Source organism: Amia ocellicauda, chromosome 11, assembly GCF_036373705.1.
Source record: "Amia ocellicauda isolate fAmiCal2 chromosome 11, fAmiCal2.hap1, whole genome shotgun sequence".
In the NCBI taxonomy this organism is placed as follows: Eukaryota; Metazoa; Chordata; class Actinopteri; order Amiiformes; family Amiidae; genus Amia; species Amia ocellicauda.
In genome coordinates this window covers 679,058-703,298 of record NC_089860.1, presented here as the reverse complement: position 1 = coordinate 703,298, position 24,241 = coordinate 679,058, and the positions used below count along the sequence as shown (strand labels likewise).

The 24,241-nt window shown below is 44.4% G+C and overlaps 3 non-coding genes across 3 annotated transcripts; all 3 read left to right on the top strand.

Moving 5' to 3' along the window:
* The first annotated feature begins 3,492 nt into the window (after positions 1 to 3,492).
* On the top strand, positions 3,493 to 3,565 carry trnav-aac (transfer RNA valine (anticodon AAC)). Its single transcript has one exon. It is a non-coding gene; the product is annotated as a tRNA-Val (tRNA).
* A 569-nt stretch (positions 3,566 to 4,134) lies between these two features.
* trnav-cac (transfer RNA valine (anticodon CAC)) lies at positions 4,135 to 4,207 on the top strand. Its single transcript has one exon. It is a non-coding gene; the product is annotated as a tRNA-Val (tRNA).
* Positions 4,208 to 23,783: 19,576 nt separating this feature from the next.
* On the top strand, positions 23,784 to 23,856 carry trnav-aac (transfer RNA valine (anticodon AAC)). Its single transcript has one exon. It is a non-coding gene; the product is annotated as a tRNA-Val (tRNA).
* Positions 23,857 to 24,241: the final 385 nt, after the last annotated feature.

The following is a 24,241-nucleotide window of genomic DNA, read 5'->3' as shown; positions in this document are numbered from 1 at the left end:
TTTAGGGTATATATCGAGAGAGGCGTTACTGGGTAGAGTCACGTAGAAGCCTCCTGATTCCATCTTGAGTACCGAAAGTAATGCCCCCATCACACCCGCGGGCATGTTGTTATAAGGATTGAATATCGCAAACCTGTTGTTCCGGGACCCAACTATTGAACTTTTCAGGCCATCCAAGCCATTTCACCAACACATATTTTTTCCGGTTCTGGGTTTTTTCAGCTAATATCTTTTCAACTCTGTATACACTGTCTTTACCCACAATAATTTTTTGTAACTCGGCTTCGTAAAACGTTCCTTCTATATCCTCCCCGTCATAGTCTTTTAACCGGTACACGGGGGGGTCTCTAGCCAACTGTTCGGTAACTGTAAAATATTCGTCAGAAAATGTTTGTTCATAACCTTTGGCAAAAGTACTCCTTAGCTTTGAAACGCGAACCACATCACCGATGTTGAACTTATAAGTAGTTTTTCCCTTCTTAATAAATGGTCCGTATAATTCTTTATAGACCTTAAAAGAATTACTTTGATCAACATCTATCGGCTTCATTTTAATACTGGTGTGATACCCTTGGTTGTAAGCATCGATAAAATCCTGAACTTTATCAAAATACTTGAACGTGTTGACCGCTGTAAAATATCTCCAGATTTTGGTCTTCATGGTGCGGTTAAACCTCTCCACTACCGATGCCTTAAGCTCATTACCTGTGGTGAAATGATGTATTTTGTGTCTCTTCAGTAGATTCTGAAATTCTCTGTTGAGAAACTCTTTTCCTTTATCAGTCTGCAGTTTTTTAGGACATCGACCCTGGGACAATATATCCTCAAAGGCCCTTGTCACCGCCCAACCTGTTTTTTTATGTAGAATGCGAGCCCAGGCATATTTTGATAACACATCGATACACATCAACATCAATTTGTGACCATTGTTATGTTTTGATAAATTTGACATATCGACTAGATCCATTTGCCATTGTGAGTCTATGTCAGTTGCATATACGCGGTTTCTTTTAAAGTTAATCCTGAGAGGTTTATGTAAGGTATAGGCGTCTTGTTCCCGTAACCATTCTGAAACAACCACATCATTAACCTTCACTCCGGCCTCAGCGAGTCCTCTTTGAAAACCCTTCTTACCCGCCAAACCCCCAATCTTGGCTGGGTTGTAGTATAGTTCCTGCATTTGGGGAGCTTGCCGAGTCATTCTGTCAAATAACCAAACAGACCCACACTATGCGCAAAGTTTTTATACAAGGTTTTTTATTCAACTTCAGGAGAGCAGATACCCCTTTTTAGACATTTGAGAAAAGTATAACATACACAACAATTTTTTCTACGGTCCAGACAAAAAGAAATCAGATGATTGGTTACTTGATCTATATCAACAAATATACCTGTTTCTTTATCTTGTAGGCACACACCTCAGTTACATATGTAAATAAAACAACAATATGACCTATTTTAAAAGTAAACAGAGGTGTATTAAACATGCTCAGCAAAAGGTCATACAGATGTTGATGAAATGGCCTAATATCATTCTTGGCCCCCTTGAGCGCTTCATCCCAGTGTTCGTACCCCCCGGTCTTTGTTACAGCAGCCATTCACTTTTCCAGGTTTGAAAGTTGATCCTCATCGATGGTTAAATCTGTAGAGAAAAGGCTCGCGTTGGCTACTTTTCTGTCAAGCACATGGTGTAATAGCGCTCTCAGGTTAGCTGCAGAGTGTTGATGACAGAACCAGTTGCAGAAGCAGTCCAGAACATTCCCCATGTTCAAAGTCCCTTAGTTCAGGTCAGAGTCTGAATCAGTGGCGTAGATGTCGAATTCCTCGTCGCTGCCCCCAGCTTTAACTTCTTTACGGAAGAAATAAGCTTTTAGCTTGCCAGCGGTTTTTCTACTCGGCTCATCCAGGTCATTGACCAGCTGCCCAAGTTTCTCTATTATAAACGGCTCCTTTTTCAGCTCCAGCAAAATCTCATCTATGATTTTCTGGACTTGTCCCGCAGTGACATGTATGTGGGAGTAAGACAGCGCCTTGATTAGTGCCGGTTTCAGCCACGGTTTGTTCAGTCTTCTGTAAAACACGTTGAAATAGAACAGGAAATAGTAACGGTCTGGTTCAAACAAACAACTGTGTCTCAACTGACTGGGGTGATTCACTTCACACCCCCGACAGACTTCTTTCAGAGCTCGGTCGATGAGAGCACTCAGAATATACACCAGGGTGCTTTTAACCACTCTGCTTACTTGTTCACATACCCCGGGCATAAATCCTGCGTCTTCATCACGCCCCTGGGACAGTCCGATGCTCATTGGGTCGCCTGGTGGTTTGTGGGGTGTTTCTACATCCATTGGACTGACCCCCTCCTGAGACGCACAGACGGTAGACAGTTCGGCAAAATCGAGGCCCTCCATGAGCTCCAGAGGCTGGGGATCCCCGAGACTCATTTGGACATCCATCGCACCGCATGTTGTTTCGTCCTGAGGGACCGGGGTCTGAGGTCTTGGAGGGTAACCGCAGTCAGAGGGTTCCAGAGTGTATACAAAATCTGGGGAATAGAACCAGGGGTGATCCCGGGTTTGAAGAGTCCTGTAGAGCCTGTCGACGTCCGCAGCTTTCGGGTAAGACATTCTCTTTAATTTTAAACCATGAATGAATTGTTGCGCCTTTTATCCTATCTCTTCACTACGTCACGACACACCGCCCTCTTAGAAGAGAGTAGCCCCTGAGCCGTCAGACCCCCCTCCAAAACCCCACACGTCGTCGGTTTTATCATCGTCGTCGTCATTCAAGGGGGATATATAATCCATAATCCAGCATATTCTCCTTCTAACCAAATCCAGTTGCGAACATTTGGTCAAGATGTCAAAACCATCATTTATACAGTTTATGACCTCTTTCAAGAACGGCCAGTCCACGGCGTCAAACATAATTTCAGTAACCTGTTTTTCTGGATCCTCCACACCCCCTTCAATAGGGTTTGTAATCAGGGTACTGCTAAACAAAACCTTACGATCTGTAGTTTGAGATAGACTCTTCACCACTCTACCGTAGTTCTGCAAGCTTTCCCATTCACACCTTTCAAAACCCTGAGTCGGAGACTCCATTTCGCATTCTCTTGGACCCTCTTGCAAGCCTTCTAGAGTCTTATCCACAAGCCCCAGATCTCTCCAGGCCATCACCTTCAACCAGTCCTCATAAGAGTATTCAATTACCGTCTCAAAAGGTTCCAACGTACCCTCCTTCTCTCCCAAAGCAAAAAGCTCCACTCCAACATAGCTGGGATCCCTTTTAAAGCGCAGGGCGACCTGCCTTTGAAAGAGTTTCCAAAGTGTCCTGATGTGCCCTTTAGCAATGCCAAACAGGTCTGTGAAAATGGCATCCTTTCGCAGCACTTCAGACGCCATCTCACAGTCTAGCCGACCTGAAATGCGTGAGCCCGTTTTACGAGCAGGCTTCAACGGTAATCGTTTGAAGCAAGACGTGGCGGTGTCAGTTTCCGTAGTGTAGCGGTTATCACGTTCGCCTAACACGCGAAAGGTCCCCGGTTCGAAACCGGGCGGAAACAGCCTGCTGTGGGCCGGTCCATTTCATCCTGTTTGCCCTCGTGGTTCCCCGGAGGCGGTGGGTAGCTTTTCTTCATTGGAGTGCCCGAAATCGGTGCTCTCAGAGCGTCCGTCCGTCGACAGGTTGAAATTGTAAACGCTGGTGTAGCCACTTTTAATTAAAATCTGATGATGATGATGTTGTTGTTGTTGTTCTTGTTGTTGTTCTTGTTGTCGTCGTGGTCGCCGTCATTATTATTGTTAAAGTAAAGCAGTAGTTAGATTTGTTGCTACCGTAAGGTGCAGAAGGCACAATAGCTCTGTGATTGTCTGATGGTGGCACAAGACGAGCAGCAGCTGTTTGAACAAGCCATTGAGCATCACCTTGTTGGGGTAAGTGTAAGTCTTGTCATTGCTCAGGGCGTTCTTCCTTTGAAAGAGTTTCCAAAGTGTCCTGATGTGCCCTTGAGCAATGCAATATAGGTCAGTGAAAATAGAAACCTTTATCTCACAGGCTGGCCCACGGGAAACGCCTGTGTGCGTTTTACCAGCCGGCTTCGATAGGAGTTATTCGAAATAGCAGGACGGGTTGGTTTCCGTAGTGTAGTGGCTATCACGTTTGCCTCACACGCAAAAGGTCCCCGGTTCGAAACTGGGTGGAAACAACCCGCGGTGCACGTGTGCCAGTGCCGTGTTACCCGTCCCCCATCTCTCTGCCCCAAGGGTGGCTGTTGTTTTCTCTTCCTCGGAGTGGCAAGAAATCCTGACCTTGAGAACAAACGATCGCAGAAGGGTAGCTTTGCGAGGCGCTGGAACTGACACTTTTAAATCGATACATGTTGTTGCTGTTACAATACGACCGTAGCAGGATCGGCGACATTGCTGTTAATCTTATGTAGTTGAAGGCGCAGTATAGCTCTGATAGTCTGGTGGTGACGGAAGACCACCAGCCGTTTGAACAAGCCATTCAGCATCACCTTGTTGGGCTAAGTGCAGGCACTGTCAGAGCGCAGGGCGTCCTGCCTTTGAAAGAGTTTCCGAAGTGTCCTGATGTGCCCTTTAGCAATGCCAAACAGGTCAGTGAAAATGGCATCCTTTCGCGGCACTACAGACGCCATCTCACAGCCTAGCCGACCTGAAACGCCTGAGCCCGTTTTACCAGCAGGCTCCAACGGTAACCGTTCGAAGCAAGAGGCCGCAGTGTCAGTTTCCGTAGTGTAGCGGTTATCACGTTTGCCTAACGTGCGAAAGGTCCCCCGATAGAAATCAGGCGGAAACAGCCTGCTGTGGGCCGGTCCTTTTCGTCCTGCTTGCCCTCGTGGTTCCCCGGAGGCGGTGGGTGGTTTTTCTTCATTGGAGTTCCCGAAATCGGTGCACTCAGAGCGTCCGTCCGTCGACAGGTTGAAATTGTAAACGCTGGTGTAGCCACTTTTAATTAAAATCTGATGATGTTGATGATGTTGTTGTTGTTGTTGTTGTTGTTGATGTTGTTCTTGTTGTTCTTGTTGTCGTCGTAGTCACCGTCATTATTAATGTTAAAGTAAAGCAGTAGTTAGATTTGTTGCTATCGTAAGGTGTAGAACGCACAATAGCTCTGTGATTGTCTGATGGTGGCACAAGACGAGCAGCAGCTGTTTGAACAAGCCATTGAGCATCACCTTGTTGGGGTAAGTGTAAGTCTTGTCATAGCTCAGGGCGTTCTTCCTTTGAAAGAGTTTCCAAAGTGTCCTGATGTGCCCTTGAGCAATGCAAAATAGGTCAGTGAAAATAGAAACCTTTATCTCACAGGCTGGCCCACGGGAAACCCCCGTGCGCGTTTTACCAGCCGGCTTCGATGGGAGCCATTCGAAACGCCAGGACAGGTCGGTTTCCGTAGTGTAGTGGCTATTACGTTCGCCTCACACGCAAAAATTCCCTGGTTCGAAAACGGCCGGAAACAACCCGAGGTGCACGCGTGCCAGTGCCGTGTTACCCGTCCCCATCTCTCTGCCCCAAGGCTGGCCGTCGTTTTCTCTTCCTCGGAGTGGCAAAAATTCCTGACCTTGAGAACAAACGATCGCAGAAGGGAAGCTTTGCGAGGCGCTGGAACTGACACTTTTAAAATTGATACATGTTGTTGCTGTTACAATACGACCGTAGCAGGATCGGCGACATTGCTGTTACTCTTATGTAGTTGAAGGCGCAGTATAGCTCTGATAGTCTGGTGGTGACGGAAGACCACCAGCCGTTTGAACAAGCCATTCAGCATCACCTTGTTGGGCTAAGTGCAGGCACTGTCAGAGCGCAGGGCGTCCTGCCTTTGAAAGAGTTTCCGAAGTATCCTGATGTGCCCTTTAGCAATGCCAAACAGGTCAGTGAAAATGGCATCCTTTCGCGGCACTACAGACGCCATCTCACAGCCTAGCCGACCTGAAACGCCTGAGCCCGTTTTACCAGCAGGCTCCAACGGTAACCGTTCGAAGCAAGAGGCCACAGTGTCAGTTTCCGTAGTGTAGCAGTCATCACGTTTGCCTAACGCGCGAAAGGTCCCCCGTTCGAAACCGGGCGGAAACAGCCTGTTGTGGTCCGGTCCTTTTCATCCTGCTTGCCCTCGTGGTTCCCTAGAGGCAGTGGGTGGCTTTTCTTCATTGGAGTGCCCGAAATCGGTGCACTCAGAGCGTCCGTCCGTCGACAGGATGAAATTGTAAACGCTGGTGTAGCCACTTTTAATTAAAATCTGATGATGATGATGATGATGATGTTGTTGTTGTTGTTGTCGTCGTGGTCGCCGTCATTATTATTGTTAAAGTAAAGCAGTAGTTAGATTTGTTGCTACCGTAAGGTGTAGAAGGCACAATAGCTCTGATAGTCTGGTGGTGAAGGAAGACCACCAGCCGTTTGAACAAGCCATTCAGCATCACCTTGTTGGGCTAAGTGCAGGCACTGTCAGAGCGCAGGGCGTCCTGCCTTTGAAAGAGTTTCCAAAGTGTCCTGATGTGCCCTTGAGCAATGCAAAATAGGTCAGTGAAAATAGAAACCTTTATCTCACAGGCTGGCCCACGGGATACGCCTGTGCGCGTTTTACCAGCCTGCTTCGATGGGAGCCATTCGAAACGCCAGGACGGGTCGGTTTCCTTAGTGTAGTGGCTATAACGTTCGCCTCACACGCGAAAGGTCCCTAGTTCGAAACCGGGCAGAAACAACCCGCGGTGCACGCGTGCCAGTGCCGTGTAACCTGTCCCTGTAACGCGGCTGGCCATCGTTTTCTCTTCCTCGGAGTGTCAAGAAATCCTGACCTTGAGAACAAACGATCACAGAAGGGTAGCTTTGCGAGGCGCTGGAACTGACACTTTTAAAATCGATACATGTTGTTGCTGTTACAATATGACCGTAGCAGGATCGGCGACATTGCTGTTACTCTTATGAGTAGATAGTAGGATTTTTTGGGCGCGGCCTATTTTGTTATGACGTATGCCCTAAGCTTATTAATATTCCTACGTCATAATTGGGGGGCGTGATTCTAGGTAGAGTTATTTCCTTAATTATTCCTACGTCATATCCGTCAGAAAGTGTACACCCATAAAACCCTGAACAACAAGGCCGCCCATAACCTGTTGTTCTTGTTGTTCTTGTTGGTCAACTGTAGAGTGTGAATGGGTCGGCTCTTCCTGTAGTGGTTGGGGGTCTTTTTTAAATATACATGTAATGGTTTAGTAAATCTAAACCGTTATAAGATCAACAAGTTCTGTTGTCTGTAATGGTCCCAGGTCTTAACAATGCCAGTTTTGAATAGTGCGTTTATCATATTCACACTGTCTCTGTCTGTCTCTCTCTCTCTCTCTCTCGCCCAATCATTTTATAAGATCAACAAGTTCTGTTGTCTGTTATGATCCCAGGTCCTAACAATGCCTGTTTTGCATAGGGTACTTATGTTATCCACACTGTATCTGGCTCTGTCTCTCCCCTCAAATTTAATTAAAAATACAATTAAAAAAGAGGGTGTGTGTGTGGTTGTTTGTGTGTATAGGTTAATTGTTTTTGTAAAAAAAAAAAAAAAAAGCTGTGGTTATATTTTATCTCTCACATAATGTGTTCAGTCGTTTTACTTAAATACATTCTAGGGTCTTAAAGCTCATAAGAGTTAGACTTAAGATAAGGATATGCTTTTAAGGTATTTTAGCAGTCTCAATCCCTGATGATAAGGAATCATTTAAAAAATAAAAACAACTGATCACTCAATGCTAAATAGATCACATCACTCAAGGCTAAATCACTCACACCATGGGGGGCGGGGGCGGGGGCGGGGGCGGGGGCGGGGGCGGGGGCGGGAATGGGCTCAGACAACAGTAGGTATGGCGTGTGGTATCAAAACATTCAGAATACTTTTAACCTATATAATTTATAAGCTTTGTAAAATAAACCCAAATATCTCTTTTGCGGGGATAAATGCTGTTCTGAGTAGTTTGTGACTTGTTTAATACCAAACAAAGCATCGCTATAAAAAAAAAAAAAAATCACTGTAAAAGCGCTAGTTATTTTAGATCTTTATAGTTATTTTCTTGGCTCAGGTTGTTTTTTAGTGCTTATAAAGGCCTGAAATATTCTTAGTGGTTGTTGACTATAGGTCTTGATGCTTAAAAATGTTTTTTTGAGAGACCAAAAGGTTCTAATAAAAGTTTAGAGTAGAGAGGAGAGAGATCGTCTCCATTATGGTTTCTATTTGAAATTTGATGCAGTGTCATTTTATTGGTTGGTTTTGATATGTTAATTGGTAACAGGGCGGCACAAAGGCCAGACCAGAACAATGCCTTACAAGCAGATCCGGCATGTGGCCATCATTATAAGTATGAAGGTCTGGTCTTCAGCTCGACAGACTCTTACTGACCTTTCGATTTAAGACTAAAGATCAACAATGTCCGGAAACAACATCAGCGACTTCGATTTAAACGAGTTTTTAGGCAAGTCTTCAGATTATTTTCATTGACTCAGAGCGTGTTGTGTGCATGTATTGTAAATAAGGCTATAACATCTGTTTTAAGTTCTGTAAAATTATTTTTCAACCAGTCAACAGGAGTTAATTCCCAACGCTGAGGAGATCATCTGGAACAACGACGGTAAGATTTTTGTGTTTGCGCTCATGGGTTCTTATGTATGGGTGTGTGTGGTTTTGAAGCGGCTCATTAGAGTTATGAAAACGTTTTAATATATATTAATGCCGGTCTCTTTAATTACACAGAAACTATCGAAAGGTCTGTGATTAATGTCTCCGAGGATCGACCAAGAGAAGTGGTTGTCCCTAGACAGGCTGTCTGCCGACCGGGTAAGAACTAAACCCCTGTTTGTTTGTATAACGTTTCTGTAAGATGTTTGAGTCCAGTTTTGTTAATTTAAAAAAATTATCCTGTCTAACAGTATTAAGAAACGTGGTTCGAGACAACGAAAGGCCTTCCACATCGAGGGCTTGTTTCGTTTTACCTTCGAGAACCGTAACCTTTCAAGAATCTGAAAGGCCGTCAGCCCCGGTATCTGATAGCTGTGAGTATATGTCTGCAGCCTGTAAGAGGTTAAAGCTTTTTATAAAGCGGTGTGGTTAAAGGTTAAACATGTCTCTTACCTTCACAGCGGTGCAAAAAGCTAAACCAGCCGAAAAACATAAGAAACGATTATTCTGTGGAGGTAAGTAAGATCTTTCAAACTTTAATGTTTTTAAAAGGGCTTTGTTTGCCCGTTGAGGGCTAATATTTAAGCGATGGGTGACCGTTTCCTGTAGGGCGGGGGGTTCTGGGAAAGATCTTTAGAAGTCCGGACAGGTCTAGGCTTGTTTCTGGGGAACGTGTTTAGAAATGACCGATTGCCGTACCGTCTGGTTAGGAAGTAAAGCCGTCCGAAAGGGTTTAGTAAGTTGTTTGGCTTATCTCCCGCTATTATACTTCTGTTTTAAAGTGGTTGTAGGAAAAGGCTTGAAGGTGTTCATTGTATTTAATATTTAAACAGATCGTGAAAACGTTTGTGAAACAGGAAGTCCCGGGATCAGGAAGCGTTTACACTTGGAAGGTTCGTTTAAAAATGAAATGTTGTTGTGTGTGTGTGTGTTTTATTAACAATATTACAGTTTTTAAAGAAACATTTAAGAAACAGTTTATTTACAGTGGCTTCTCTGTTTTACATTTATTATCAAGTCCTAATAAATATATTGTCTGTAAATAATAAGGCGTTGTAGTGAATGTCTAAGGCTATTTTCAAAGGTCTAAAAAAGCTAAAGCTTTTGAATGTCCTGGACATGTTTTAAGTTTGATTTCTGTTGCCGTTTAAAGATGTAAATGTAATGTATATTTTTATTCTTCCCTAGACTCTTGGGATAGTCATTCTGTGGATGAGCTATTGAGGACAATTACCCCGTCTAAGTGGGATCAAACATCTTCCCCGGTGAGATCACCGAGAGGATCCCCCACGGTGGTCTTGGAGACCCCCCAACATCTACTCAGGCCACAGCCTTCTGGGGGTAATTCAACACCCCAGATTCAGCCCGCCACATTGTCGGGCGGAACAAATACAGGCATCCAACAACCTCAGGGGTCGCCATCAGTCAGGGCGGACACACCACCCAACGACGGCCTGGTTTCAACATCGTCCCCCCAGACCCGTTTCTTGGCTACAGAAACGCGGAACAGTACCCCGCGCTTGGCCAGGGTGTCACCGCAAAGGCCTTCTTGGTCTCCGTCCATGAGTATACGCTCGCTCCCTGCCTCCTTCGACCGAGATTTACCGGAGCGACCATCCTTTGAAGCTGAGCCAGGCCACCAGCCCCCGGAGCTACTTCCTGATGGTCGGCATGAGTTGCTACATACTTTGTTACAAAATCAAAGACTTGTGTTAGTGGGGCAAAACCTGGTGATAGAGAGCCAAAACACCCTTATTAATACCCTTACTAACGAATTGTACCGTATTTAATGTTTTAATAGACACAAAACGCCTTACTATTGTGGGTTGTTGGAAAAATAAAAAATAAATTAAAAAATGTCCTGACTTGGTAAAAGAACTCACAAACTAAAGGATTATGAACAAGCTAGGGCCCCAAAAAGACCTTCCCGAGAGAACATCCCCGGCCCTGTTGTGAACTCCTCTGATGTCCCAATGAACCTGGAACTATTACAAATGATAAATGATTTAAATAACCCCCAATTACCACCGATAGAATGTGAATTAACAGACTTACCGGTGAACCCCGACCTGTTACAGATGGTCAATGATCTAAATAACCACCTCCCACCGGTAGCGCTTATAGAGGTTCACCCCCTAGTTCACCCCGATTTGTTTGAAATGGTGGAGGCTTTGGAGGAGCTACCCCAACCAAATTCTGCCCCTTTTATAAATGATTTGAGACAATTAGAACACAGGATGGCGGCAGAAGCAGCCATCACTATAGAGGAGGGTCTTGGATATCTTTGAAGGACTTTTACAGGCTTTAAATGAGCTTCCTCAAAAAGGCGGTTTTGTAGATGTCAGCAGTGGGGGTGTTCGGAATGTGGAGGGTTCTGAGACTGATAAGGCTGTGGAGGACATGCTCTGTGAGAATGTAGGGGGTGAAGGCTTTGTTCAAAATGATGATGTGTCCAAGAGTACCAGTGATGCCGTGATTATAGATAGACCGGCCTATAACAATTTTGAAATGATTCAGCGTTTTAATTTTGCAGAACTTTTAAATTGTGACAATTATGCAGAAATATTTGTCAACATACACGAGGCCTTGCAGAAAATGCTTGAACAGGTTGCTGAAAGGGTCAGACCTCGAGATGTTGTACAGTTTGAACTCAGAGGGGATGATTTGTTTAGCAACCTATCTGTAATGCTGAGTGGAGATAATTTAGACGTCTGGCTAAAATCGAAGCGTTATTGCAAAGTAACGCAGCCATCTTAGCTGATGAAAGTCTGTATCTGGTAAAGAATGTGGTTCGTAACCCTGAGGGTGGGGCGCTTAGAAGACTGTCGAAATGCTTGAAAAACGACATAATTAGGACCAAGCTCAGGCAATTAGTGGTGAGTTCCAGTGGGGACAATAAGCTCTGTTTTGCTTACAGTTTAATAAAACTACTCACCCCCGACATGCCTGAACCCCAAGCTCTGCAAGAGGCTTTAATGCTTCATCAGAGGGCCGGCTTAAACTCTCAACAGATGGTTGCCTTTTCAGACATCAGCAAGTTTGAGGAGTTGTTGTCTTTAAAAATTGTTGTGTGGTACCGTTGTGAGGTAAAGGAAGTATTTGTGAAATTTCAGACACATCCTGAAACCCATACACAGACACTGTTTCTCTTCCTAAGTGATAGTCATTACTTTGGAATAAAGAGTTTGACTGCTTTTTTGGGTTGTTCGTATGTTTGTCATTGTTGTTATAAGGCCTTCAATGATAAGCTTAAGCACCGCTGTGACGGTTACTGTAACGTCTGTTTCAATCCGCAATGTCGTAAGGGTTTGGCCCCTACCATCCGATGTAAAGATTGCTTAAGGATTTGTCTCTCTGCGTTCTGTTTTTCCGAGCATAAGGTACAGAGGGCCGCTGCTGAGGGGGTTAAAAAACGGAGTTATTGTGATCAAACTAAATATTGCCCGCAGTGTTGCCTCCAGTACCGTTTTCATGAGGTTAAACCACACAAATGTCTGGAGCCGAGATGCAGGATCTGTAATGCTGATTTAACCCCGGGGTCCGAACACCAGTGCTTTATTCAGCCGGTTAAAAAGGAGCCGCCGCACAACCGGTATGTCTTTTTTGACTTTGAATGCCGAAAAGAAAACGGGGTCCATGTTGCTAATTATATACACTGTATTGACATGTTGGATCGTGAGTGGTCAGCTAGCGGTGATAGTTGTGTCAGGGATTTCTTTACGCGGTATTGCGGTCCAAAATACCTCAATTACACATTTATTGCCCACAATGCTAAGGGTTATGATTCTTACATTTTGATGAAGTATCTGGTGGAAAATGGGGTGACCCCAAAAATAATAGCTCAGGGTAGCAAGATCATGTGTTTCACCGACGAAGCTTTCAACTAACGTTACATAAACTTGTTAAATTTCCTCCCCATGAAATTGAGCGCTTTGCCTAAGGCTCTGGGTTTTGAGGCTCAGAAGAAAGGTTGGTTCTGCCATTTTTTTAATACTATGGACACTCAAAATTATCGAGGGTCCTACCTGCCCGCCTCTTATTATGGGGTTGATACTATGATGTCTCATGAGAGGGAGGAATTCTTTAAATGGTACAATACGGTTAAGGGAGGTGTTTTTGATTACCGAGAAGAGATGGCCGCTTATTGTAAAAATGATGTGGTGATCCTTAAAGAAGCCTGTGTGCGTTTCCGCGCCGAGGTTATCAACACATCAGGTCTCGACCCTTTGCAAAGTGTGACCATAGCGTCTCTCTGCATGAAAATGTATCGGTCCAATTTCTTGCAGAAAAACACTATAGCGGTCACCACTTCTGACAACTATCGTGCTAGACAAAAGAACTTTTCGACTGTCTCCATACAGTGGCTGGAATACCTGAGTGCCCGGGATAACATCTTCATCAGACATGCTTTAAATCAAGGGGAAGTCAAAATGGGGCCTTACTACTTAGACGGTTTTAGCAACGTGTCCGGGCGGCGTACCGCTTATGAGTTTGCAGGTTGTATTTACCATGGCTGTCCTCAGTGCTTCGACCCAAACACCTTTAACCCTGTAACACAAAAACTCTGCGGTGATATGTACTATGATTTCCAGGAACGAATTGAAACTTTAAAAAACACCTATGGTTTGAACGTGCTGGTGATTTGGGAACACGAGTGGACAACCCTGAAGCAACAGGATGCGGGGGTACAATGGTTTATGGAAACCTTGGACTTTCCTGAACGTCTAGAGCCCCGGGATGCGTTATTTGGGGGTTGTACCAACGCCCTCTGTTTACATTATGAGGTAAAGGAGGGTGAGAGAGTAGATTACTATGATTTCACCAGTCTGTACCCTTATGTCAACAAGACCAAAATGTACCCGGTGGGGCGTCCAACCATTGTTTATCGTGACTTTCTCGAAATCGGACATTACTTTGGTTTGATCAAAGTCACCATGTACCCTCCTCCGTGTTGCCTTACAGGTGTTCGGGAAAATTGATGTTCCCTCTGTGTAGAACGTGTGTGGAAACTGAAAATCAAACTACCTCTTGTCTGCACAGTGATGAAGAGAGAGCGCTGACGGGTGTCTGGTGTAGCATTGAGCTTGACAAGGCGGTGGAGAAAGGTTACAGAGTCGGTAAGGTGTATGAGGTTTGGCATTTTTCTGAAAAACCTGATACTCTTTTTGCTGATTACATTATGACCCATCTGAAAGGGAAACAGGAGGCATCGGGCTATCCCTCATGGTGTGTTGACTCCGCGGCCAAAGAGCGATACGTTCAGCAATATTTTGAAAAGGAAGGGATCCGTCTAGAGCCGGGGAACATAACTGTAAACCCCGCCAAGAGACAAATGTCCAAACTGATTTTAAACAGTCTGTGGGGTATGTTTGGGGAAAGAAATTACCGTCTAAACACAACTTTGATTAAAACCCCTGAACAGTTTATAGAATTTATGTTTTCCAAACAACATGCAGTATCACACTTTCAATTCTTAAATGACCACGTGGCACAGGTCCAGTGGAGGGCCCCTAAAGATTTCCCCACCAAACATGGGAACGTTAATGTTTTCATAGCGGTTTTTACCACGGCTTACGCCCGGCTTGAACTGTACAACTTAATGGATCAGTTGCAGGAACGCACGCTCTATCATGATACTGACTCTGTAATCTTTGTCACCAGGCCAGGGGATTGGGTCCCTCCCCTCGGGGACTACCTTGGGGAGTTAACGAGCGAACTAGATCCTCAGGACCACATAGTGGAGTTTGTTTCAGGGGGTCCTAAGACTTACGCATACAGAACTGCTGCGGGTAAGACCTGTATGAAAGTTAAGGGTTTCACTCTGAACCATTGTAACAACAAGCTCATTAACATCAAGTCTCTGACGACCCTGGTAGAAAGTTTTGTAACCGAGAAAGACGCGCCTCCTCGTGAGATTATTACAGCCAGAAATCAGATCTATCGCAATAAAAAGGGGTACACGTTGGAAAATAGATCACTAAACAAACGGTTCAGGGTGGTGTACAATAAAAGAGTGTTGAAGACTGATTATACCACTCTGCCTTATGGATATTAGCGGTGGTTTTGATAACAGACTTCAACACCCTTTCTCCTGTATTATAGCCGGTCCCTCCAATTCGGGGAAGAGCTATCTTATAAAGAACATCATAGAAGATGTGGACGCAACCGTGTCCCAAGCTCTTGACAACATAGTGTGGTGTTTCTCTTGCTTGCAACCTCTCTACGATGATTTGGCTTCGAAAAAAAATAATCTGAAATTTGTGCAAGGTCTCCACGCCTCGTTGTGTGACGATGACTTGTTCCCGCCCGGTCAAACTAATCTAGTGATCCTTGATGACCTGATGGAGCAGGCCGGTGACAACAGTGAAGTGGAAAAAGCTTTCACAAAGTACACTCATCATAGGAATTTAAGTATTATTTATTTAGTTCAAAATCTATTTTTTCAAGGTAAAAAAAGCCGCACTATTAATTTAAATGCCAATTATATAATTCTTTTTAAAAACCCCAGAGATAAACTACAGGTCACCGTCTTGGCTCGTCAAATGTACCCTAACCAGACCAAGTTCTTTTTGGAGGCATTTGAGGATGCCACCAAAAAACCTTACGGGTACTTGATTGCGGACTTAAAAGCACAAACCCCAGAAGACTTTCGCCTCAGAACAGGTTTGTGCCCGCCTGATTGGCCGGCAGTGTATGTGCTAAAGAAAAGGAAATAAATAAGAATGTCTGTTCGGATTAAAAGAAATCTGCCGCTTTTGCAAATGTTATTTGAGGGGAGCCCGCGCCATAGTAAAGCTGTGCTGGCAGGGGCCCCCTCGGATTTGATCGAGACCCTGTGTGAAATAGCTTTTAACATCTTACGCGGTAATATACCCCTAACCCCTTCTCAACATTCTAAACTCAAAAAACAAAAAGCGGTTATCAAGATCATCGCTAATAAGAAGTATTCTATTAAAAGAAAAAGAAAGAAGATTAATCAAACCGGGGGTTTTATAGGACCGCTGTTGAGCATATCCGTGCCTTTCCTAACCAGTCTTCTAGCTTCCAGAGTGGGTTAATAATGGAATATGCTCAGAAAATGTTCTTGATCCCTCAGGAGCAGCTTGAGAAACTGAGAAAAAATGTTGTCGGGCCAGAGCCCATTAGACAAACGGCCGAAAACAACCTGGACTCTGAAATGAAAGCTATACAGGCCAGGGCCGATTTAAATCAGTATTCCAAAGCCCAGTTGTATACCAACACGTTACAGCGCTACCTCCGTCTGGTTAGACAGGGTGAAAAAGATCAAAACATTTTAACTTTAACCATGGCCTCTCAAGAAAATGGTTCTGGGGCTGATGCGGGGGGTACGGTTGATAAAGATGTTGCGGTGACCGAACCTGTTGAGAGTTCAGAGGGAGATGTTGTAACGGATGTTTTGAGAAACATGCCGGCCAGAAGCAGAAGACATGCACAATATATCCTGCACAAAATGGTTCAGAAACCGCGGGTAACGGCTTGGAATGAACAGGGTGAATTTGTTTTTAAAGGACAACTGATCAAAGGTTCACACATGTTTGATTTGTTGAAGAGTGTCACTAGCACTAATAAGGTACCCGATAGTCGCCGACCTGTAGGCTGGAATGCTTTCCTACAGGCGATGGCCTGTCTGAACATGCCCCAATCCACAGTTCCTAACCAGGTAACGCGACAAAAAATCCGTCTGTGTAAAGAGGTGGAGCCTGATCTGACTCCGATATCTCATTACTCTGACCGTGCTGAGCGACCATCCTCAGGATCTATCCATCGTTGGGAAGCTTATTAATCTCATGTTTTTATTTGTCTCCCCTGTAAATAATGACCCGACAAACAATTTTATTTTTTATTTTTTTTATTTTCAAATGTTGTACATTTATTTATAACATAAACTCTGCTTTGTATAAGAATTGTGTTGAATAAAAACAAAACTAATGATTCAAAAGCTGTTTTCATTATTTTTTCACCTTAACATGCATGACATCTTTTAAAATCCTCACAAGAACACCCCATCTGTATACATGGCTGGCTAGGGTTGTAAGTCATTGTGTTATAAGGGGGGGTCCACAGTGTCCTGACAAACTCTGCCACTTTTTTATCATTTTGGCCTAAATCCTCACTGTACAAGGCCATAATATCGGGGTATGACCTTCCTTTAGATCTATGATATAAGAAAAACACACAGTGCTGACCACAAGTGAAGGTCTGAAGACTTTGTACTTGACGACCGCTGTAAATGGTTTCTTGACAGTTGTTGAGCAGAAAGTTATTGATCTTCCGAGGGAAAGGTCTGAAATCCGGGGGGTTTGCATAGGAATCAAAAAATTCACCACGGTGGTCCTCCCTTAGATAAATAGCCAGCCAATGTTCTCCGGGCATATTTTTAGGGTGTGTGTTGATTATGTACATTGCAGGTAAATTCTTGATCTTAAATTTAGGCAGCTGATCGCAGGCGTAGACTCCTTGAAACAGTTTCCGTGAGCCGGCCAGGGCATTCATGATGTGGTTGAGCTCTCTGGTGTTCATTTTAATAATAATCATACATAACGTTTCTCCTCTGATTCACCTCAATAATGTTGTCAAACACAGCATACACGACCATATTTACAGTGTGTGGTAGAGGCTGCTTGAAACGCATCTCCAAACGCATATTGCCCGTCTTCATCAGTGAAATATGTTGTCCACACTCTTCGTCAGGGGTCAGGTTGAAACCATACAGGGTGTAACCGCTGCAGTATTCCCGGCGATCGATCAGCAGAGTTTGATCCTTGAGATGGCGACCCGTAGCCAGTACTAGACTGTAATATTCACGAACCGCATTGCCGTTTTCAAAGTCAGGTTGAAAAGGTCTGGATGGAACCTGCACACCATCGACGTACAACGCTATAAATTCCGCGTTATAATGTTTAAAGTTAAAGGGGTTCTTGTTGTAAACCCCGGTAAATGCATCATTATCCACGAGACCTATAATAACCTGTTTTGGGAGCTGTCCTAGAAACAGATTTTCCTGGTTCATCACCCGTGTCCCTGCGGGGATACTGTGGACTTTCATATAGACTCTTTCGATCGGGTACTTGGCGTTTGCCGTCATTAACGCCTGCGCGTGTCCTAGTTTAACCGCCGGGGAGACGGACACTTTTTTCACAAACAGCAAGGCCGATAATATGGTCAGTTTATATTTTTCCGTATCAGGGGTCATCAGACAAAAAGCACTTTTACTACGGATCATTTTAATTTTAATGTCTACCCCGTTGAGCATGAGTTTTTCTTGGAAAAATATGTCTGCATGGATATGCCCCATTAGCTCAAAGGTCCTCCCTTCTGTTGAAGAGGCCGTTCTTTTTTGCAAACCCTTATTGAGTCCCTCTGGATCCTTGTCGTCCATAGCTTCCGGGATGTCTTTGAAGAGAAGGCCGGGGCTGAACTGTTTGCTTAGGGTCTCCTCACTATAATTAAGGATACACTCCATCATGGCTCTATAGGGGTAAGTATTGCTGCTTTGACTAATGAGCCGATCTCCCAGGGTCACATCCACCTGTGAAAACATGGTGGCCACCGGGTAATTGATTAATTGATGACCCCAGCGTTGGCCGTCTTCTCGATTGCATCGCCATCCTAATCAGTCACTTTACAGTTCATTAAAATAAATGTGTTTTTCAAATCAATATAATCCTCGCCATTGCCAGCTATAAAAAACTCCAGAGGGGCCGTGTCTGAAATTGCAGAAAGAGGGGGAATCTCTACATATATGATCTTATCTATACTCGTTTGAGTGTATGGAACTGTAAACAGATCCAGTTCTGATTTGACGCATTCTTCCGATAGACTGTGGACAAAAGACATGTTTAAAAGATGTATCCTGAGGCTCTATTTTTCTTTCTTTGAGACTTTCTTTTTGCAGGTTTTTTCTTGTGCTGCTTCCTTCTCCGAGTGTTTCCACGATATGTTGGAGAATGAGAGATTCTTCGTTTTTTGTTAGCCACGGATCTTCGTCGCCCTGGTGGACACATGCTGTTTCTTCTTTTACCCCCCCTCCTCGCCATTACCATGAGACCCGAACCCTCCTGATGCTCATGGCTAGCTGCCCGGTTCATAACATTGGTGAACACGTCACTAACAATATTTTTAGCCGCTGATTTCAAGTGGGGTCTGGCTATAGCAAAGCCTCTCTTAAGCAGGGGTACGGCCATTCTAAAGAGACCATGAAAGAGTCCTCCTAGACCGGCGCCATACATTGTGGGGGCTCCTACAAAACCGGGCAAGCCGTTCCCGGCTTGCATCTTGTAATAATCCACATAGGCGCTAGGATCTACATAACCCCTCGAGGTAGCCATTTTAATAATGTACAAACTGTTTCAGGGGTCGAAAATGTAGTTTGACAATAACTTAACTGAAGCGGAAGGGTACGTTGATATTCTGATCCGATTTGACTTCGATCGTGATGTTGTCAAAGTGGGTCTTTGAGACTGGTACGTAGTGTGGCTTGTCATAAGTAATTGTGACCATGTCATTGCTTTTACCTTTAATAAGTACATTTCTCAAAAGGGGGACATAACTATTCCCGACCCTCTGGTGGGTTATGATATCCGTATACACATAAAGAGTGTAAAAGCCGCCCCACCACTTCTGAGAACCTGCTCTCTGTGTCAGAATAGAACCCTAATATACGCCCCAGTTGGCCGCTGGTTTGAATGCTAATACCTGGTTTTGACACCTTGTACACTCTTTTTTTAATAGGGTTGTAATATAGCTTGATGTTGGGGGTGCCTTCTGTGAACTGTTTATGCATCTCATCTAATATTTTATCCACATTGTCATAATAACCTCCTTGTATCGTGAATGTCCATTGATTTTAACATCATCAAAAATGGCGAAGGTGGCATCCTTATCTTGTAAAACAGCCCAAGTGTAAGGATACTGTATTTCCGCCAACCCCACTTCCCACGACCCCCTTAGATCTATAGATTTTCCAAATTGTACCGTGTAACTGGATATTTCATTTTTAGGATATATATTGAGAGAGGCATTACTGGGTAGAGTCACGTAGAAGCCTCCTGATTCCATCTTGAGAATCGAAAGTAATGCCCCCAACACACCCGCGGGCATGTTGTTATAAGGATTGAATATCGCAAACCTGTTGTTCCGGGACCCAACTATTGAACTTTTCAGGCCATCCAAGCCATTTCATCAACACATATTTTTTCCGGTTCTGGGTTTTTTCAGCTAATATCTTTTCAACTCTGTATACACTGTCTTTACCCACAATAATTTTTTGTAACTCGGCTTCGTAAAACGTTCCTTCTATATCCTCCCTGTCATAGTCTTTTAACCGGTACACGGGGGGGTCTCTAGCCAACTGTTCGGTAACTGTAAAATATTCGTCAGAAAATGTTTGTTCATAACCTTTGGCAAAAGTACTCCTTAGCTTTGAAACGCGAACCACATCACCGATGTTGAACTAATAAGTAGTTTTTCCCTTCTTAATAAATGGTCCGTATAATTTTTTATAGACCTTAAAAGAATTACTTTGATCAACATCTAAAGGCTTCATTTTAATACTGGTGTGATACCCTTGGTTGTAAGCATCGATAAAATCCTGAACTTTATCAAAATACTTGAACGTGTTGACCGCTGTAAAATATCTCCACATTTTGGTCTTTATGGTGCGGTTAAACCTCTCCACTACCGATGCCCTAAGCTCATTACCGGTGGTGAAATGATGTATTTTGTGTCTCTTCAGTAGATTCTGAAATTCTCTGTTGAGAAACTCTTTTCCTTTATCAGTCTGCAGTTTTTTAGGACATCGACCCTGGGACAATATATCCTCAAAGGCCCTTGTCACCGCCCGACCTGTTTTATTATGTAGAATGTGAGCCCAGGCATATTTTGATAACACATCGATACACATCAACATCAATTTGTGACCATTGTTATGTTTTGATATATTTGACATATCGACTAGATCCATTTGCCATTGTGAATCTATGTCAGTTGCATATACGCGGTTTCTTTTAAAGTTAATCCTGAGAGGTTTATGTAAGGTATAGGCGTCTTGTTCCCGTAACCATTCTGAAACAACCACATCATTAACCTTCACTCCGGCCTCAGCGAGTCCTCTTTGAAAACCCTTCTTACCCGCCAAACCCCCAATCTTGGCTGGGTTGTAGTATAGTTCCTGCATTTGGGGAGCTTGCCGAGTCATTCTCTCAAATAACCACACAGACCCACACTATGCGCAAAGTTTTTATACAAGGTTTTTTATTCAACTTCAGGAGAGCAGATACCCCTTTTTAGACATTTGAGAAAAGTATAACATACACAACAATTTTTTCTACGGTCCAGACAAAAAGAAATCAGATGATTGGTTACTTGATCTATATCAACAAATATACCTGTTTCTTTATCTTGTAGGCACACACCTCAGTTACATATGTAAATAAAACAACAATATGACCTATTTTAAAAGTAAACAGAGGTGTATTAAACATGCTCAGTAAAAGGTCATACAGATGTTGATGAAATGGCCTAATATCATTCTTGGCCCCCTTGAGCCCTTCATCCCAGTGTTCGTACCCCCCGGTCTTTGTTACAGCAGCCATTCACTTTTCCAGGTTTGAAAGTTGATCCTCATCGATGGTTAAATCTGTAGAGAAAAGGCTCGCGTTGGCTACTTTTCTGTCAAGCACATGGTGTAATAGCGCTCTCAGGTTAGCTGCAGAGTGTTGATGACAGAACCAGTTGCAGAAGCAGTCCAGAACATTCCCCATGTTCAAAGTCCCTTAGTTCAGGTCAGAGTCTGAATCAGTGGCGTAGATGTCGAATTCTTCGTCGCTGCCCCCAGCTTTAACTTCTTTACGGAAGAAATAAGCTTTTAGCTTGCCAGCGGTTTTTCTACTCGGCTCATCCAGGTCATTGAGCAGCTGCCCAAGTTTCTCTATTATAAACGGCTCCTTTTTCAGCTCCAGCAAAATCTCATCTATGATTTTCTGGACTTGTCCCACAGTGACATGTATGTGGGAGTAAGAGAGCGCCTTGATTAGTGCCGGTTTCAGCCACGGTTTGTTCAGTCTTCTGTAAAACACGTTGAAATAGAACAGGAAATAGTAACGGTCTGGTTCAAACAAACAACTGTGTCTCAACTGACTGGGGTGATTCACTTCACACCCCCAACAGACTTCTTTCAGAGCTCGGTCGATGAGAGCACTCAGAATATACACCAGGGTGCTTTTAACCACTCTGCTTACTTGGTCACATACCCCGGGCATAAATCCTGCGTCTTCATCACGCCCCCGGGACAGTCCGATGCTCATTGGGTCGCCTGGTGGTTTGTGGGGTGTTTCTCCATCCATTGGACTGACCCCCTCCTGAGACGCACAGACGGTAGACAGTTCGGCAAAATCGAGGCCCTCCATGAGCTCCAGAGGCTGGGGATCCCCGAGACTCATTTGGACATCCATCGCACCGCATGTTGTTTCGTCCTGAGGGACCGGGGTCTGAGGTCTTGGAGAGTAACCACAGTCAAAGGGTTCCAGAGTGTATACAAAATCTGGGGAATAGAACCAGGGGTGATCCCGGGTTTGAAGAGGCCTGTAGAGCCTGTCGACGTCCGCAGCTTTCGGGTAAGACATTCTCTTTAATTTTAAACCATGAATGAATTGTTGCACCTTTTATCCTATCTCTTCACTACGTCACGACACACCGCCCTCTTAGAAGAGAGTAGCCCCTGAGCCGTCAGACCCCCCTCCAAAACCCCACACGTCGTCTGTCGTAGTTCTGCAAGCTTTCCCATTCACACCTTTCAAAACCCTGAGTCGGAGACTCCATTTCGCATTCTCTTGGACCCTCTTGCAAGCCTTCTAGAGTCTTATCCACAAGCCCCAGATCTCTCCAGGCCATCACCTTCAACCAGTCCTCATAAGAGTATTCAATTACCGTCTCAAAAGGTTCCAACGTACCCTCCTTCTCTCCCAAAGCAAGAAGCTCCACTCCAACATAGCTGGGATCCCTTTTAAAGCGGTAACCCCGTCGAGCCCCCCAGATCAACACCCAGGAGCATTCAATCTTCAAATTGGTGAGTACAGGAACCCTTGCCCGGGATTGTTTCTTGCGGGGTTTCATGTTGATGTCGCTGGACATGTTGAAGAAGCGGGATGTTTCAGAAGCTGAGAATTAAAGAGGTATTGCCTAAAAGAAGCGCGGGTTCTTAAATAGAGAGGAGAGTTTCGGGGCGTTGCCTTCAGAGGGGTGGGGGTATTTATGGGTGGCCTTGTTGTTCAGGGTTTTATGGGTGTACACTTTCTGACGGATATGACGTAGGAATAATTAAGGAAATAACTCTACCTAAAATCACGCCCCCCAATTATGACGTAGGAATATTAATAAGCTTAGGGCATACGTCATAACAAAATAGGCCGCGCCCAAAAAACCCTACTATCTACTCTTATGTAGTTGAAGGCGCAGTATAGCTCTCATAGTCTGGTGGTGACGGAAGACCACCAGCCGTTTGAACAAGCCATTCAGCATCACCTTGTTGGGTTAAGTGCAGGCACTGTCAGAGCGCAGGTCGTCCTGCCTTTGAAAGAGTTTCCGAAGTGTCCCGAAATCGGTGCACTCAGAGCGTCCGTCCGTCGACAGGTTGAAATTGTAAACGCTGGTGTAGCCACTTTTAATTAAAATCTGATGATGATGATGTTGTTGTTGTTATTCTTGTTGTCGTCGTAGTCGCCGTCATTATTAATGTTAAAGTAAAGCAGTAGTTAGATTTGTTGCTACCGTAAGGTGTAGAAGGCACAATAGCTCTGATAGTCTGGTGGTGAAGGAAGACCACCAGACGTTTGAACAAGCCATTCAGCATCACCTTGTTGGGCTAAGTGCAGGCACTGTCAGAGCGCAGGGCGTCCTGCCTTTAAAAGAGTTTCCGAAGTGTCCTGATGTGCCCTTTAGCAATGCCAAACAGGTCAGTGAAAATGGCATCCTTTCGCCGCACTTCAGACGCCATCTCACAGCCTAGCCGACCTGAAACACCTGAGCCCGTTTTACCAGCAGGCTTTAACGGTAACCATTTGAAGCAAGAGGCAGCGGTGTCAGTTTCCGTAGTGTAGCGGTTATCACGTTCGCCTAACGCGCGAAAGGTCCCCGGTTCGAAACCGGGCGGAAACAGCCTACTGTGGGCTGACCCTTTTCGTCATGCTTGCCCTCGTGGTTCCCCGGAGGCGGTGGGTGTCTTTTCTTCATTGGAGTGCCCGCAATCGATGCACTCAGAGCGTCCGTCCGTCGACAGGTTGAAATTGTAAACGCTGGTGTAGCCACTTTTAATTAAAATCTGATGATGATGATGATGATGATGTTGTTGTTGTTGTTCTTGTTGTTGTTGTTCTTGTTGTCATCGTGGTCGCCGTCATTATTATTGTTAAAGTAAAGCAGTAGTTAGATTTGTTGCTACCGTAAGGTGTAGAAGACAACAGTAGGTATGGCGTGTGATATCAAAACATTCAGAATACTTTTAACCTATATAATTTATAAGCTTTGTAAAATAAACCCAAAT